This window comes from Heterodontus francisci, unplaced genomic scaffold (assembly GCF_036365525.1).
Source record: "Heterodontus francisci isolate sHetFra1 unplaced genomic scaffold, sHetFra1.hap1 HAP1_SCAFFOLD_75, whole genome shotgun sequence".
Taxonomy (NCBI): domain Eukaryota; kingdom Metazoa; phylum Chordata; class Chondrichthyes; order Heterodontiformes; family Heterodontidae; genus Heterodontus; species Heterodontus francisci.
The window spans coordinates 8,680,599-8,699,191 of NW_027141820.1; positions in this window are offsets into that span (position 1 = coordinate 8,680,599).

Below are 18,593 nucleotides of genomic sequence, written 5' to 3' on the forward strand. Positions count from 1 at the left end.
TATATCATGACCCACAGTCAGATACACCCTGTGAAGTGTAAAACACCCCCACTGTCCTCAGGAATATTAACACCTGACAGAGAACACAGATTAATATTACACACTCACTGACACACTGTGTATATCATGAACCACAGTCAGATACACCCTGTGAAGTGTAAAACACCCCCACTGTCCTCAGGAATATTAACACACTGACAGATAACAGAGATTAATATTTACATATTCACTGACACACTGTGCATATCATGACCCACAGTCAGATACACCCTGTGAAGTGGAAAACACCCACACTGTCCTCAGTAATATTAACACACTGACAGAGAACACAGATTCATCTTTACATACTCAATGACACACTGTGTACATCATTACCCACAGTCAGATAAACCCTGTGAAGTGTAAAACACCCCCACTGTCCTCAGTAATATTAACACACTGACAGAGAAGACAGATTAATATTAACACACTCACTGACACACTGTTTATCTCATGACCCACAGTCAGATACACCCTGTGAAGTGTAAAACACCCCCACTGTCGTCAGGAATGTTAACACACTGACAGAGAACACAGATTAATATTAACACACTGACTGACACACTGTGTGCGTCATGACCCACAGTCAGATACACCCTGTGAAGTGTAAAACAGCCCCACTGTCCTCAGGAATATAAACACACTGACAGAGAATACAGATTAATATTAACACACTCACTGACACACTGTGTAGATCATGACCCATAGTCAGATACACCCTGTGAAGAGAAAAACACCCCCACTGTCCTCAGGAATATTAACACACTGACAGAGAACACAGATTGATATTAACACAATCACTGACACACTGTGTACGCCAGGACCCACAGTCAGATAAACCCTGTGAAGTGTAAAACACCCCCACTGTCCTCAGGAACATTAACACACTGACAGAGAAGACAGATTAATATTAACACACTCACTGACAAACTGTTTATCTCATGACCCACAGTCAGATACACACTGTGAAGTGTAAAACACCCCCACTATCCTCAGGAATATTAACACACTGACAGAGAACACAGACTAATATTAACACACTCACTGACACACTGTGTATATCATGACCCAAAGTCAGATACACCCTGTGAAGTGTAAAACATCCCCACTGTCCTCAGTAATATTAACACACTGACAGAGAACACAGATTGATATTAACACAATCACTGACACACTGTGTACGCCAGGACCCACAGTCAGATAAACCCTGTGAAGTGTAAAACACCCCCACTGTCCTCAGGAACATTAACACACTGACAGAGAAGACAGATTAATATTAACACACACACTGACACACTGTTTATCTCATGACCCACAGTCAGATAAACCCTGTGAAGTGTAAAACATCCCCAGTGTCCTCAGTAATATTAACACCTGACAGAGAACACAGATTAATATTAACACCCTCACTGACACACTGTGTACATCATGACCCACAGTCAGATACACCCTGTGAAGTGGAAAACACCCCCACTGTCCTCAGGAATATTAACACACTGACAGAGAACACAGATTAATATTAACACATTCACTGACACACTGTGTACGTCATGACCCACAGTCAGATAAACCCAGTGAAGTGTAAAACACCCCCACTGACCTCAGGAATATTAACACACTGACAGAGAACACAGATTAATATTAACACAATCACTGACACACTGTGTACGTCATGACCCACAGTCAGATACACCCTGTGAAGTGTAAAACACCCCCACTGTCCTCAGGAATATTAACACACTGACAGAGAACACAGATTAATATTAACACACTCACTGATACACTGTGTATATCATGACCCACAGTCAGATACACCCTGTGACGCGAAAAACACACCCACTGTCCTCAGGAATATTAACACACTGACAGAGAACACAGATTAATATTAACACACTCACTGACACACTGTGTATATCATGACCCACAGCCAGATGCACCCTGTGAAGTGTAAAACATCCCCACTGTCCTCAGGAATATTAACACCTGACAGAGAACACAGATTAATATTAACACACTCACTGACACACTGTGTATATCATGACCCACAGTCAGATACACCCTGTGAAGTGGAAAACACCCCCACTGTCCTCAGTAATAATAACACACTGACAGAGAACACAGATTAATATTAACACACTCACTGACACACTGTGTTTATCATGACCCACAGTCAGATACACCCTGTGAAGTGTAAAACACCCCCACTGTCCTCAGTAATATTAACACACTGACAGAGAACACAGATTAATACTTACATACTCAATGACACACTGTGTACATCATGACCCACAGTCAGATAAACCCTGTGAAATGTAAAACACCCCCACTGTCCTCAGTAATATTAACACACTGACAGTGAAAACAGATTAATAATAACACACTCACTGACACACTGTGTACATCATGACCCACAGTCAGATAAACCCTGTGAACTGTAAAACACCCCCACTGTCCTCAGGAATATTAACACCTGACAGAGAACACAGATTAATATTAACACACTCACTGACACACTGTGCACATCATGACCCACAGTCAGATACACCCTGTGAAGTGTAAAACACCCCCACTGTCCTCAGGAATATTAACACACTGACAGAGAACACAGATTAATATTTCCATCCTCACTGACACACTGTGTATATCATGACCCACAGTCAGATACACCCTGTGAAGTGTAAAACACCCCCACTGTCCTCAGGAATATTAACACCTGACAGAGAACACAGATTAATATTACACACTCACTGACACACTGTGTATATCATAACCCACAGCCAGATGCACCCTGTGAAGTGTAAAACATCCCCACTGTCCTCAGCAATATTAACACCTGACAGAGAACACAGATTAATATTAACACACTCACTGACACACTGTGTATATCATGAACCACAGTCAGATACACCCTGTGAAGTGTAAAACACCCCCACTGTCCTCAGGAATATTAACACACTGACAGATAACAGAGATTAATATTTACATATTCACTGACACACTGTGTACATCATGACCCACAGTCAGATAAACCCTGTGAAGTGGAAAACACCCCCACTGTCCTCAGTAATATTAACACACTGACAGAGAACACAGATTAATATTAACACACTCACTGACACACAGTGTACATCATAACCCACAGCCAGATACACCCTGTGAAGTGTAAAACATCCCCACTGTCCTCAGGAATATTAACACCTGACAGAGAACACAGATTAATATTAACACAATCACTGACACACAGTGTATAACATGACCCACAGTCAGATACATCCTGTGAAGTGTAAAATACCCCCACTGTCCTCAGGAATATTAACACACTGACAGAGAACACAGATTAATATTTACATCCTCACTGACACACTGTGTACATCATGACCCACAGTCAGATACAACCTGTGAAGTATAAAACACCCCCAATGTCCTCAGTAATATTAACACACTGACAGGGAACACAAATTAATATTAACACACTCACTGAGACACTGCGGATATCATGACCCACAGTCAGATACACCCTGTGAAGTGTAAAACACCCCCACTGTCCTCAGTAATATTAACACACTGACAGAGAACACAGATTAATATTAACACACTCACTCACACACTGTGTACATCATGACCCACAGTCAGATAAACCCTGTGAATTGTAAAACACCCCCACTGTCCTCACCAATATTAACACACTGACAGAGAACATAGATTAATATTAACACACTCACTGACACATTGTGCATATCATGACCCACAGTCAGATACACCCTGTGAAGTGTAAAACACCCCCACTGTCCTCAGGAATATTAACAAACTGACAGAGAACACAGATTAATATTTACACACTCACTGACACACTGTGTCCATCATGACCCACAGTCAGATACACCCTGTGAAGTGTAAAACACCCCCACTGTCCTCAGTAATATTAGCACACTGACAGAGAACACAGATTAATATTAACACACTCACTGACACATTGCGCATATCATGACCGACAGTCAGATACACCCTGTGAAGTGTAAAACACCCCCACTGTCCTCAGGAATATTAACACACTGACAGAGAACACAGATTAATATTTGCACACTCACTGACACACTGTGGACATCATGACCCACAGTCTGGTACACGCTGTGATGTGTAAAACGCCACTACTGTCCACAGCAATATTAACACACTGACCGTGAACACAGATTAATATTAACACACTCACTGACACACTGTGTACATCATGATCCACAGTCAGATACACCCTGTGAAGTGTATAACACCCCACTGTCCTCAGGAATATTAACACACTGACAGAGAACACAGATTAATATTAACACACTCACTGACACACTGTGTATATCATGACCCACAGCCAGATGCACCCTGTGAAGTGTAAAACATCCCCACTGTCCTCAGGAATATTAACACCTGACAGAGAACACAGATTAATATTAACATACTAACTGACACACTGTGTATATCATGACCCACAGTCAGATACACCCTGTGAAGTGTAAAACACCCCCACTGTCCTCAGGAATATTAACACACTAACAGATAACACAGATTAATATTTACATATTCACTGACACACTGTGTATATCATGACCCACAGTCAGATACACCCTGTGAAGTGCAATACACCCCCACTGTCCTCAAGAATATTAACACACTGACAGAGAACACAGATTAATATTAACACACTCACTGACACACTGTGTATATCATGACCCACAGCCAGATACACCCTGTGAAGTGTAAAACATCCCCACTGTCCTCAGGAATATTAACACCTGACAGAGAACACAGATTAATATTAACACACTCACTGACACACTGTGCATATCATGATCCACAGTCAGATACACCCTGTGAAGTGTAAAACACCCCTACTGTCCTCAGGAATAATAACACACTGACAGAGAATACAGATTAATATTTACATCCTCACTGACACACTGTGTATATCATGACCCACAGTCAGATACAACCTGTGAAGTGTAAAACACCCCCACTGTCCTCAGTAATATTAACACACTGACAGAGAACACAGATTAATATTAACACACTCACTGACACACTGTGTATATCATGACCCACAGTCAGATACACCCTGTGAATTGTAAAACACCCCCACTGTCCTCAGTAATATTAACACACTGACGGAGAACACAGATTAATATTAACACACTCACTGACACACTGTGTACATCATGACCCACAGTCAGATAAACCCTGTGAATTGTAAAACACCCCCACTGTCCTCACCAATATTAACACACTGATAGAGAACACAGATTAATATTAACACACTCACTGACACATTGTGCATATCATGACCCACAGTCAGATACACCCTGTGAAGTGTAAAACACCCCAACTGTCCTCAGGAATATTAACACACTGACAGAGAACACAGATTAATATTTACACACTCACTGACCCACTGTGTCCATCATGACCCACAGTCAGATACACCCTGTGAAGTGTAAAACACCCCCACTGTCCTCAGTAATATTAAAACACTGACAGAGAACACAGATTAATATTAACACACTCACTGACACACTGTGTACATCATGATCCACAGTCAGATAAACCCTGTGAAGTGTAAAACACCCCCACTGTCCTCAGCAATATTAACACACTGACAGAGAACACAGATTAATATTAACACACTCACTGACACACTGTGTATATCATGACCCACAGTCAGATACACCCTGTGAAGACTAAAACACCCCCACTGTCCTCAGGAATATTAACACACTGACAGAGAACACAGATTAATATTTACACACTCACTGACCCACTGTGTCCATCATGACCCACAGTCAGATACACCCTGTGAAGTGTAAAACACCCCCACTGTCCTCAGTAATATTAAAACACTGACAGAGAACACAGATTAATATTAACACACTCACTGACACACTGTGTACATCATGATCCACAGTCAGATAAACCCTGTGAAGTGTAAAACACCCCCACTGTCCTCAGCAATATTAACACACTGACAGAGAACACAGATTAATATTAACACACTCACTGACACACTGTGTATATCATGACCCACAGTCAGATACACCCTGTGAAGACTAAAACACCCCCACTGTCCTCAGGAATATCAACACACTGACAGAGAACACAGATTAATATTTACACACTCACTGACACACTGTGTACATAATGACCCACAGTCAGATACACCCTGTGAAGTGTAAAACATCCCCACTGTCCTCAGGAATATTAACACCTGACAGAGAACACAGATTAAAATTAACACACTCACTGACACACTGTGTACATCAGGACCCACAGTCAGATACACCCTGTGATGTGTAAAACGCCCCCACTGTCCTCAGCAATATTAACACACTGACCGTGAACACAGATTAATATTAACACACTCACTGACACACTGTGTATATCATGACCCACAGTCAGATACACCCTGTGAAGTGTAAAACATCCCCACTGTCCTCAGGAATATTAACACCTGACAGAGAACACAGATTAATATTAACACACTTACTGACACACTGTGTACATCATGACCTACATTCAGATACACCCTGTGAAGTGTAAAACATCCCCACTGTCCTCAGCAATATTAACACACTGACAGAGAACACAGATTAATATTAACACACTCACTGACACACTGTGTATATCATGACCCACAGTCAGATACACCCTGTGAAGACTAAAACACCCCCACTGTCCTCAGGAATATCAACACACTGACAGAGAACACAGATTAATATTTACACACTCACTGACACACTGTGTACATAATGACCCACAGTCAGATACACGCTGTGAAGTGTAAAACGCACCCACTGTCCTCAGGAATATTAACACACTGACAGAGAACACAGATTAATATTAACACAATCACTGACACACTGTGTACATCATGACCCAGTCAGATACACCCTGTGAAGTGTAAAACATCCCCACTGTCCTCAGGAATATTAACACCTCTCAGAGAACACAGATTAATATTAACACACTCACTGACACACTGTGTACATCATGACCCACAGTCAGATACATCCTGTGATGTGTAAAACGCCCCCACTGTCCTCAGCAATATTAAGACACTGACCGTGAACACAGATTAATGTTAACACACTCACTGACACACTGTGTATATCATGACCCACAGTCAGATACACCCTGTGAAGTGTAAAACATCCCCACTGTCCTCAGGAATATTAACACACTGACAGAGAACACAGATTAATATTTACACACGCACTGACACACTGTTTACATAATGACCCACAGTCAGATACACGCTGTGAAGTGCGAAACACACCCACTGTCCTCAGGAATATTAACACACTGACAGAGAACACAGATTAATATTTACACACTCACTGACACACTGTGTACATCATGACCCACAGTCAGATACACCCTGTGAAGTGTGAAACACCCCCACTGTCCTCAGCAATATTAAAACACTGACAGAGAACACAGATTAATATTAACACACTCACTGACACACTGTGTACATCATGACCCACAGTCAGATACACCCTGTGAAGACTAAAACACCCCCACTGTCCTCAGGAATATCAACACACTGACAGAGAACACAGATTAATATTTACACACTGACTGACACACTGTGTACATAATGACCCACAGTCAGATACACGCTGTGAAGTGTAAAACGCACCCACTGTCCTCAGTAATATTAACACACTGACAGAGAACACAGATTAATATTAACACAATCACTGACACACTGTGTACATCATGACCCAGTCAGATACACCCTGTGAAGTGTAAAACATCCCCACTGTCCTCAGGAATATTAACACCTCTCAGAGAACACAGATTAATATTAACACACTCACTGACACACTGTGTACATCATGACCCACAGTCAGATACATCCTGTGAAGTGTAAAACGCCCCCACTGTCCTCAGCAATATTAACACACTGACCGTGAACACAGATTAATGTTAACACACTCACTGACACACTGTGTATATCATGACCCACAGTCAGATACACCCTGTGAAGTGTAAAACATCCCCACTGTCCTCAGGAATATTAACACACTGACAGAGAACACAGATTAATATTTACACACTCACTGACACACTGTGTACATAATGACCCACAGTCAGATACACGCTGTGAAGTGTGAAACACACCCACTGTCCTCAGGAATATTAACACACTGACAGAGAACACAGATTAATATTAACACACTCACTGACAAACTGTGTACATCATGACCCAGTCAGATACACCCTGTGAAGTGTAAAACATCCCCACTGTCCTCAGGAATATTAACACCTGACAGAGAACACAGATTAAAATTAACACACTCACTGACACACTGTGTACATCAGGACCCACAGTCAGATACACCCTGTGATGTGTAAAACGCCCCCACTGTCCTCAGCAATATTAACACACTGACAGAGAACACAGATTAATATTTACACACTCACTGACACACTGTGTATACCATGACCCGCATTCAGTTACACCCTGTGAAGTGTAAAACACCCCCACTGTCCTCAGTAATATTAACACACTGACAGTGAAGTCAGATTAATATTAACACACTCACTGACACACTGTGTACATCATGACCCACAGTCAGATAAACCCTGTGAAGTGCAAAACACCCCCACTGACCTCAGTAATATTAACACACTGACAGAGAACACAGATTAATATTAACACTCTCACTGACACACTGTGTACATCATGACCCACAGTCAGATAAACCCATTGAAGTGTAAAACACCCCCACTGTCCTCAGGAATATTAACACATTGACAGAGAACACAGATTAATATTAACAAACTCACAGACACACTGTGTATATCATGACCCACAGTCAGTTACACCCTGTTAAGTGTAAAACACCTCCACTGTCCTCAGCAATATTAACACACTGACAGTGAACACAGATTAAAATTAACACACTCACTGACACACTGTGTATATCATGACCCACAGTCAGTTACACCCTGTGAATTGTAAAACATCCCCACTGTCCTCAGGAATATTAACTTGTGGCAGAGAACACAGATTAATATTAACACACTCACTGACACACTGTGTACATCATGACCCACAGTCAGATACACCCTGTGAAGTGTGAAACACCCCCACTGTCCTCAGCAATATTAACACACTGACAGTGAACACAGGTTAATATTAACAGACTCACTGACACACTGTGTATATCATGACCCACAGTCAGATACACCCTGTGAAGTGGAAAACAACCCCAATGTCATCAGGAATATTAACACCTGACAGAGAACACATATTAATATTTACACACTCACTGACACACTGTTTATATCATGACACACAGTCAGATACACCCTGTGAAGTGTAAAACACCCCCACTGTCCTCAGGAATATTAACACACTGACAGAGAACACAGATTAATATTAACACACTCACTGACACACTGTGTATATCATGACCCACAGTCAGATACACCCTGTGAAGTGTAAAACACCCCCACTGTCCTCAGTAATATTAACACACCGACAGAGAACACAGATTAATATTAACACTCTCACTGACACACTGTGCACATCATGACCCACAGTCAGATAAACACTGAGAAGTGTAAAACACCCCCACTGTCCTCCGCAATATTAACACACTGACAGAGAACACAGATTAATATTAACACACTCACTGACACACTGTATATATCATGTCCCACAGTCAGTTACACCCTGTGAAGTGTAAAACACCCCCACTGTCCTCAGTAATATTAACACACCGATAGAGAACACAGATTAATATTAACACACTCACTGACACACTGTGTATGTCATGTCCAACGGTCAGATACACCCTGTGAAGTGTAAAACACCCCCACTGTCCTCAGTAATATTAACACACCGACAGAGAACACAGATTAATATTAACACACTCACTGACACACTGTGTACATCATGACCCACAGTCAGATAAACCCTGTGAAGTGTAAAACAACCCCACTGACCTCAGTAATATTAACATACTGACAGAGAACACAGATTAATATTAACACACTCACTGACACACTGTGTATATCATGACCCACAGTCAGACACACCTTGTGAAGTGTAAAACACCCCCACTGTCCTCAGTAATATTAACACACTGACAGAGAGCACAGATTAATATTAACACACTCACTGACACACTGTGTACATCATGACCCACAGTCAGATACAACCTGTGAAGTGTAAAACACCCCCACTGTCCTCAGTAATATTAACACACTGACAGAGAACACAGATTAATATTAACACACTCACTGACACACTGTGTACATCATGATCCACAGTCAGATACAACCTGTGAAGTGTAAAACACCCCCACTGTCCTCAGTAATATTAACACACTGACAGAGAACACAGATTAATATTAACACACTCACTGACACACTGTGTATATCATGACCCACAGTCAGATACACCCTGTGAATTGTAAAACACCCCCACTGTCCTCAGTAATATTAACACACTGACGGAGAACACAGATTAATATTAACACACTCACTGACACACTGTGTACATCATGACCCACAGTCAGATAAACCCTGTGAATTGTAAAACACCCCCACTGTCCTCACCAATATTAACACACTGACAGAGAACACAGATTAATATTAACACACTCACTGACACATTGTGCATATCATGACCCACAGTCAGATACACCCTGTGAAGTGTAAAACACCCCAACTGTCCTCAGGAATATTAACACACTGACAGAGAACACAGATTAATATTTACACACTCACTGACCCACTGTGTCCATCATGACCCACAGTCAGATACACCCTGTGAAGTGTAAAACACCCCCACTGTCCTCAGTAATATTAAAACACTGACAGAGAACACAGATTAATATTAACACACTCACTGACACACTGTGTACATCATGATCCACAGTCAGATAAACCCTGTGAAGTGTAAAACACCCCCACTGTCCTCAGCAATATTAACACACTGCAAGAGAACACAGATTAATATTAACACACTCACTGACACACTGTGTATATCATGACCCACAGTCAGATACACCCTGTGAAAACTAAAACACCCCCACTGTCCTCAGGAATATCAACACACTGACAGAGAACACAGATTAATATTTACACACTCACTGACACACTGTGTACATAATGACCCACAGTCAGATACACGCTGTGAAGTGTAAAACGCACCCACTGTCCTCAGGAATATTAACACACTGACAGAGAACACAGATTAATATTAACACAATCACTGACACACTGTGTACATCATGACCCAGTCAGATACACCCTGTGAAGTGTAAAACATCCCCACTGTCCTCAGGAATATTAACACCTCTCAGAGAACACAGATTAATATTAACACACTCACTGACACACTGTGTACATCATGACCCACAGTCAGATACATCCTGTGATGTGTAAAACGCCCCCACTGTCCTCAGCAATATTAACACACTGACCGTGAACACAGATTAATGTTAACACACTCACTGACACACTGTGTATATCATGACCCACAGTCAGATACACCCTGTGAAGTGTAAAACATCCCCACTGTCCTCAGGAATATTAACACACTGACAGAGAACACAGATTAATATTTACACACGCACTGACACACTGTTTACATAATGACCCACAGTCAGATACACGCTGTGAAGTGCGAAACACACCCACTGTCCTCAGGAATATTAACACACTGACAGAGAACACAGATTAATATTTACACACTCACTGACACACTGTGTACATAATGACCCACAGTCAGATACACGCTGTGACATGTGAAACACACCCACTGTCCTCAGGAATATTAACACACTGACAGAGAACACAGATTAATATTAACACAATCACTGACAAACTGTGTACATCATGACCCAGTCAGATACACCCTGTGAAGTGTAAAACATCCCCACTGTCCTCAGGAATATTAACACCTGACAGAGAACACAGATTAAAATTAACACACTCTCTGACACACTGTGTACATCAGGACCCACAGTCAGATACACCCTGTGATGTGTAAAACGCCCCCACTGTCCTCAGCAATATTAACACACTGACCGTGAACACAGATTAATATTAACACACTCACTGACACACTGTGTACATCATGACCCACAGTCAGATACACCCTGTGAAGTGTAAAACATCCCCACTGTCCTCAGGAATATTAACACCTGACACAGAACACAGATTAATATTAACACACTTACTGACACACTGTGTACATCATGACCTACATTCAGATACACCCTGTGAAGTGTAAAACATCCCCACTGTCCTCAGCAATATTAACACACTGACAGTGAACACAGATTAATATTAAGACACTCACTGACACGCTGTGTATATCATGACCCACAGTCAGATACACCCTGTGAAGTGGAAAACACCCCCACTGTCTTCAAGAATATTAACACCTGACCGAGAACACAGATTAATATTCACACACTCACTGACACCCTGTGTACATCATGACCCACAGTCAGATAAACCCTGTTAAGTGTAAAACACCGGCACTGTCCTCAGCAATATTAACACACTGACAGAGAACACAGATTAATATTAATACACTCACTGACACATTGTGCATGTCATGACCCACAGTCAGATACACCCTGTGAAGTGTAAAACACCCCCATTGTCCTCAGTAATATTAACACACTGACAGAGAACACAGATTAATATTTACACACTCACTGACACACTGTGTACATCATGACCCACAGTCAGATACACCCTGTGTAGTGGAAAACACCCCCACTGTCCTCAGGAATATTAACACCTGACCGAGAACACAGATTAATATTCACACACTCACTGACACACTGTTTATATCATGACCCACAGTCAGATACACCCTGTGAAGTGTAAAACACCCCCACTGTCCTCAGGAATATTAACACACTGACAGAGAACACAGATTAGTATTAACACACTCACTGACACACTGTGTATATCATGACCCACAGTCAGATACACCCTGTGAAGAATAAAACACCCCCACTGTCCTCAGCAATATTAACACACCGACAGAGAACACAGATTAATATTTACACACTCACTGACACACTGTGTATACCATGACCCGCATTCAGTTACACCCTGTGAAGTGTAAAACACCCCCACTGTCCTCAGTAATATTAACACACTGACAGTGAACTCAGATTAATATTAACACACTCACTGACACACTGTGTACATCATGACACACAGTCAGATAAACCCTGTGAAGTGCAAAACACCCCCACTGACTTCAGTAATATTAACACACTGACAGAGAACACAGATTAATATTAACACACTCACTGACACACTGTGTACATCATGACCCACAGTCAGATAAACCCATGGAAGTGTAAAACACCCCCACTGTCCTCAGCAATATTAACACACTGACAGTGAACACAGATTAAAATTAACACACTCACTGACACACTGTGTATATCATGACCCACAGACAGTTACACCCTGTGAATTGTAAAACATCCCCACTGTCCTCAGGAATATTAACTTGTGGCAGAGAACACAGATTAATATTAACACACTCACTGACACACTGTGTACATCATGACCCACTGTCAGATACACCCTGTGAAGTGTGAAACACCCCCACTGTCCTCAGCAATATTAACACACTGACAGGGAACACAGGTTAATATTAACAGACTCACTGACACACTGTTTATATCATGACCCACAGTCAGATACACCCTGTGAAGTGTAAAACACCCCCACTGTCCTCAGTAATATTAACACACCGACAGAGAACACAGATTAATATTAACACTCTCACTGACACACTGTGCACATCATGACCCACAGTCAGATAAACACTGAGAAGTGTAAAACACCCCCACTGTCCTCCGCAATATTAACACACTGACAGAGAACACAGATTAATATTAACACACTCACTGACACACTGTGTATATCATGTCCCACAGTCAGTTACACCCTGTGAAGTGTAAAACACCCCCACTGTCCTCAGTAATATTAACACACCGATAGAGAACACAGATTAATATTAACACACTCACTGACACACTGTGTATGTCATGTCCAACGGTCAGATACACCCTGTGAAGTGTAAAACACCCCCACTGTCCTCAGTAATATTAACACACCGACGGAGAACACAGATTAATATTAACACACTCACTGACACACTGTGTACATCATGACCCACAGTCAGATAAACCCTGTGAAGTGTAAAACAACCCCACTGACCTCAGTAATATTAACATACTGACAGAGAACACAGATTAATATTAACACACTCACTGACACACTGTGTATATCATGACCCACAGTCAGACACACCTTGTGAAGTGTAAAACACCCCCACTGTCCTCAGTAATATTAACACACTGACAGAGAGCACAGATTATTATTAACACACTCACTGACACACTGTGTACATCATGACCCACAGTCAGATGCACCCTGTGAAGAGTAAAACACCCCCACTGTCCTCAGCAATATTAACACACTGACAGAGAACACTGATTAATATTAACACACTCACTGACATACTGTGTATGTCATGACCCACAGTCAGATACACCCTGTGAAGTGTAAAACACAACCACCGTCCTCAGGAATATTAACACACTGACAGAGAACACAGATTAATATTAACACTCTCACTGACACACTGTGTACATCATGACCCACAGTCAGATAAACCCTGTGAAGTGTAAAACACCCCCACTGTTCTCAGTAATATTAACACACCGACAGAGAACACAGATTAATATGAACACACTCACTGACACACTGTGTACGTCATGACCCACAGTCAGACACACCTTGTGAAGTGTAAAACACCCCCACTGTCCTCAGTAATATTAACACACTGACAGAGAACACAGATTAATATTAACACACTCACTGACACACTGTGTACCTCATGACCCACAGTCAGATGCACCCTGTGAAGAGTAGAACACCCCCACTGTCATCAGCAATATTAACACAATGACAGAGAACACAGATTAATATTAACACACTCACTGACATACTGTGTATATCATGATCCACAGTCAGATACACCCTGTGAAGTGTAAAACACACCCACTGTCCTCAGGAATATTAACACACTGACAGAGAACAGAGATTAATATTAACACTCTCACTGACACACTGTGTATATCATGACCCACAGTCAGATGCACCCTGTGAAGAGTAAAACACCCCCACTGTCCTCAGTAATATTAACACACCGACAGAGAACACAGATTAATATTAACACTCTCACTGACACACTGTGCACATCATGACCCACAGTCAGATAAACACTGAGAAGTGTAAAACACCCCCACTGTCCTCCGCAATGTTAACACACTGACAGAGAACACAGATTAATATTAACACACTCACTGACACACTGTGTATATCATGACCCACAGTCAGTTACACCCAGTGAAGTGTAAAACATCCCCACTGTCCTCAGTAATATTAACACACCGATAGCGAACAAAGTTTAATGTTAACACACTCACTGACACACTGTGTATGTCATGACCAACAGTCAGATACACCCTGTGAAGTGTAAAACACCCCCACTGTCCTCAGTAATATTAACACACCGACAGAGAACACAGATTAATATTAACACTTTCAGTGCAGCAGCTTTTTCGGGAGCAGCGCGTGAGCGAGTGAGCAGCTGGGAAAGTCAGTTTGAAAGTAAATTTAATTTCCTTTTGTTTTTCGGCGGAGGCCAGGGGGCTGCTGGGTAAGTAAAACACTATATATTTGGGCGGTTGAAAATAACTTTCCTTTCAGTGCAGCAGCTTTTTCGGGAGCAGCGTGTGAGCGAGTGAGCAGCTGGGAAAGTCAGTTTGAAAGTAAATTTAATTTCCTTGTGTTTTTCGGCGGAGGCCAGGGGGCTGCTGGGTAAGTAAAACACTATATATTTGGGCAGTTTAAAATAACTTTCCTTTCAGTGCAGCAGCTTTTTCGGGAGCAGCGCGTGAGCGAGTGAGCAGCTGGGAAAGTCAGTTTGAAGTAAATTTAATTTCCTTTTGTTTTTCGGCGGAGGCCAGGGGGCTGCTGGGTAAGTAAAACACTATATATTTGGGCGGTTTAAAATAACTTTCCTTTCAGTGCAGCAGCTTTTTCGGGAGCAGCGTGTGAGCGAGTGAGCAGCTGGGAAAGTCAGTTTGAAAGTAAATTTAATTTCCTTGTGTTTTTCGGCGGAGGCCAGGGGGCTGCTGGGTAAGTAAAACACTATATATTTGGGCGGTTTAAAATAACTTTCCTTTCAGTGCAGCAGCTTTTTCGGGAGCAGCGCGTGAGCGAGTGAGCAGCTGGGAAAGTCAGTTTGAAAGTAAATTTAATTTCCTTTTGTTTTTCGGCGGAGGCCAGGGGGCTGCTGGGTAAGTAAAACACTATATATTTGGGCGGTTAAAATAACTTTCCTTTCAGTGCAGCAGCTTTTTCGGGAGCAGCGCGTGAGCGAGTGAGCAGCTGGGAAAGTCAGTTTGAAAGTAAAGTTAATTTCCTTGTGTTTTTCGGCGGAGGCCAGGGGGCTGCTGGGTAAGTAAAACACTATATATTTGGGCGGTTTAAAATAACTTTCCTTTCAGTGCAGCAGCTTTTTCGGGAGCAGCGCGTGAGCGAGTGAGCAGCTGGGAAAGTCAGTTTGAAAGTAAATTTAATTTCCTTTTGTTTTTCGGCGGAGGCCAGGGGGCTGCTGGGTAAGTAAAACACTATATATTTGGGCGGTTTAAAATAACTTTCCTTTCAGTGCAGCAGCTTTTTCGGGATCAGCGTGTGAGCGAGTGAGCAGCTGGGAAAGTCAGTTTGAAAGTAAATTTAATTTCCTTGTGTTTTTCGGCGGAGGCCAGGGGGCTGCTGGGTAAGTAAAACACTATATATTTGGGCGGTTTAAAATAACTTTCCTTTCAGTGCAGCAGCTTTTCGGGAGCAGCGCGTGAGCGAGTGAGCAGCTGGGAAAGTCAGTTTGAAAGTAAATTTAATTTCCTTGTGTTTTTCGGCAGAGGCCAGGGGGCTGCTGGGTAAGTAAAACACTATGTATTTGGGCGGTATAAAATAACTTTCCTTTCAGTGCAGCAGCTTTTTCGGGAGCAGCGTGTGAGCGAGTGAGCAGCTGGGAAAGTCAGTTTGAAAGTAAATTTAATTTCCTTGTGTTTTTCGGCGGAGGCCAGTGGGCTGCAGGGTAAGTAAAACATTATATATTTGGGCGGTTTAAAATAACTTTCCTTTCAGTGCAGCAGCTTTTTCGGGAGCAGCGCGTGAGCGAGTGAGCAGCTGGGAAAGTCAGTTTGAAAGTAAATTTAATTTCCTTTTGTTTTTCGGCGGAGGCTAGGGGGCTGCTGGGTAAGTAAAACACTATATATTTGGGCGGTTTAAAATAACTTTCCTTTCAGTGCAGCAGCTTTTTCGGGAGCAGCGTGTGAGCGAGTGAGCAGCTGGGAAAGTCAGTTTGAAAGTAAATTTAATTTCCTTGTGTTTTTCGGCGGAGGCCAGGGGGCTGCTGGGTAAGTAAAACACTATATATTTGGGCGGTTTAAAATAACTTTCCTTTCAGTGCAGCAGCTTTTTCGGGATCAGCGTGTGAGCGAGTGAGCAGCTGGGAAAGTCAGTTTGAAAGTAAATTTAATTTCCTTGTGTTTTTCGGCGGAGGCCAGTGGGCTGCTGGGTAAGTAAAACACTATATATTTGGGCGGTTTAAAATAACTTTCCTTTCAGTGCAGCAGCTTTTTCGGGAGCAGCGCGTGAGCGAGTGAGCAGCTGGGAAAGTCAGTTTGAAAGTAAATTTAATTTCCTTTTGTTTTTCGGAGGAGGCCAGGGGGCTGCTGGGTAAGTAAAACACTATATATTTGGGCGGTTAAAATAACTTTCCTTTCAGTGCAGCAGCTTTTTCGGGAGCAGCGTGTGAGCGAGAGAGCAGCTGGGAAAGTCAGTTTGAAAGTAAATTTAATTTCCTTGTGTTTTTCGGTGGAGGCCAGGGGGCTGCTGGGTAAGTAAAACACTATATATTTGGGGGGTTTAAAATAACTTTCCTTTCAGTGCAGCAGCTTTTTCGGGAGCAGCGCGTGAGCGAGTGAGCAGCTGGGAAAGTCAGTTTGAAAGTAAATTTAATTTCCTTTTGTTTTTCGGCGGAGGCCAGGGGGCTGCTGGGTAAGTAAAACACTATATATTTGGGCGGTTTAAAATAACTTTCCTTTCAGTGCAGCAGCTTTTTCGGGATCAGCGTGTGAGCGAGTGAGCAGCTGGGAAAGTCAGTTTGAAAGTAAATTTAATTTCCTTGTGTTTTTCGGCGGAGGCCAGGGGGCTGCTGGGTAAGTAAAACACTATATATTTGGGCGGTTTAAAATAACTTTCCTTTCAGTGCAGCAGCTTTTCGGGAGCAGCGCGTGAGCGAGTGAGCAGCTGGGAAAGTCAGTTTGAAAGTAAATTTAATTTCCTTGTGTTTTTCGGCAGAGGCCAGGGGGCTGCTGGGTAAGTAAAACACTATATATTTGGGCGGTTTAAAATAACTTTCCTTTCAGTGCAGCAGC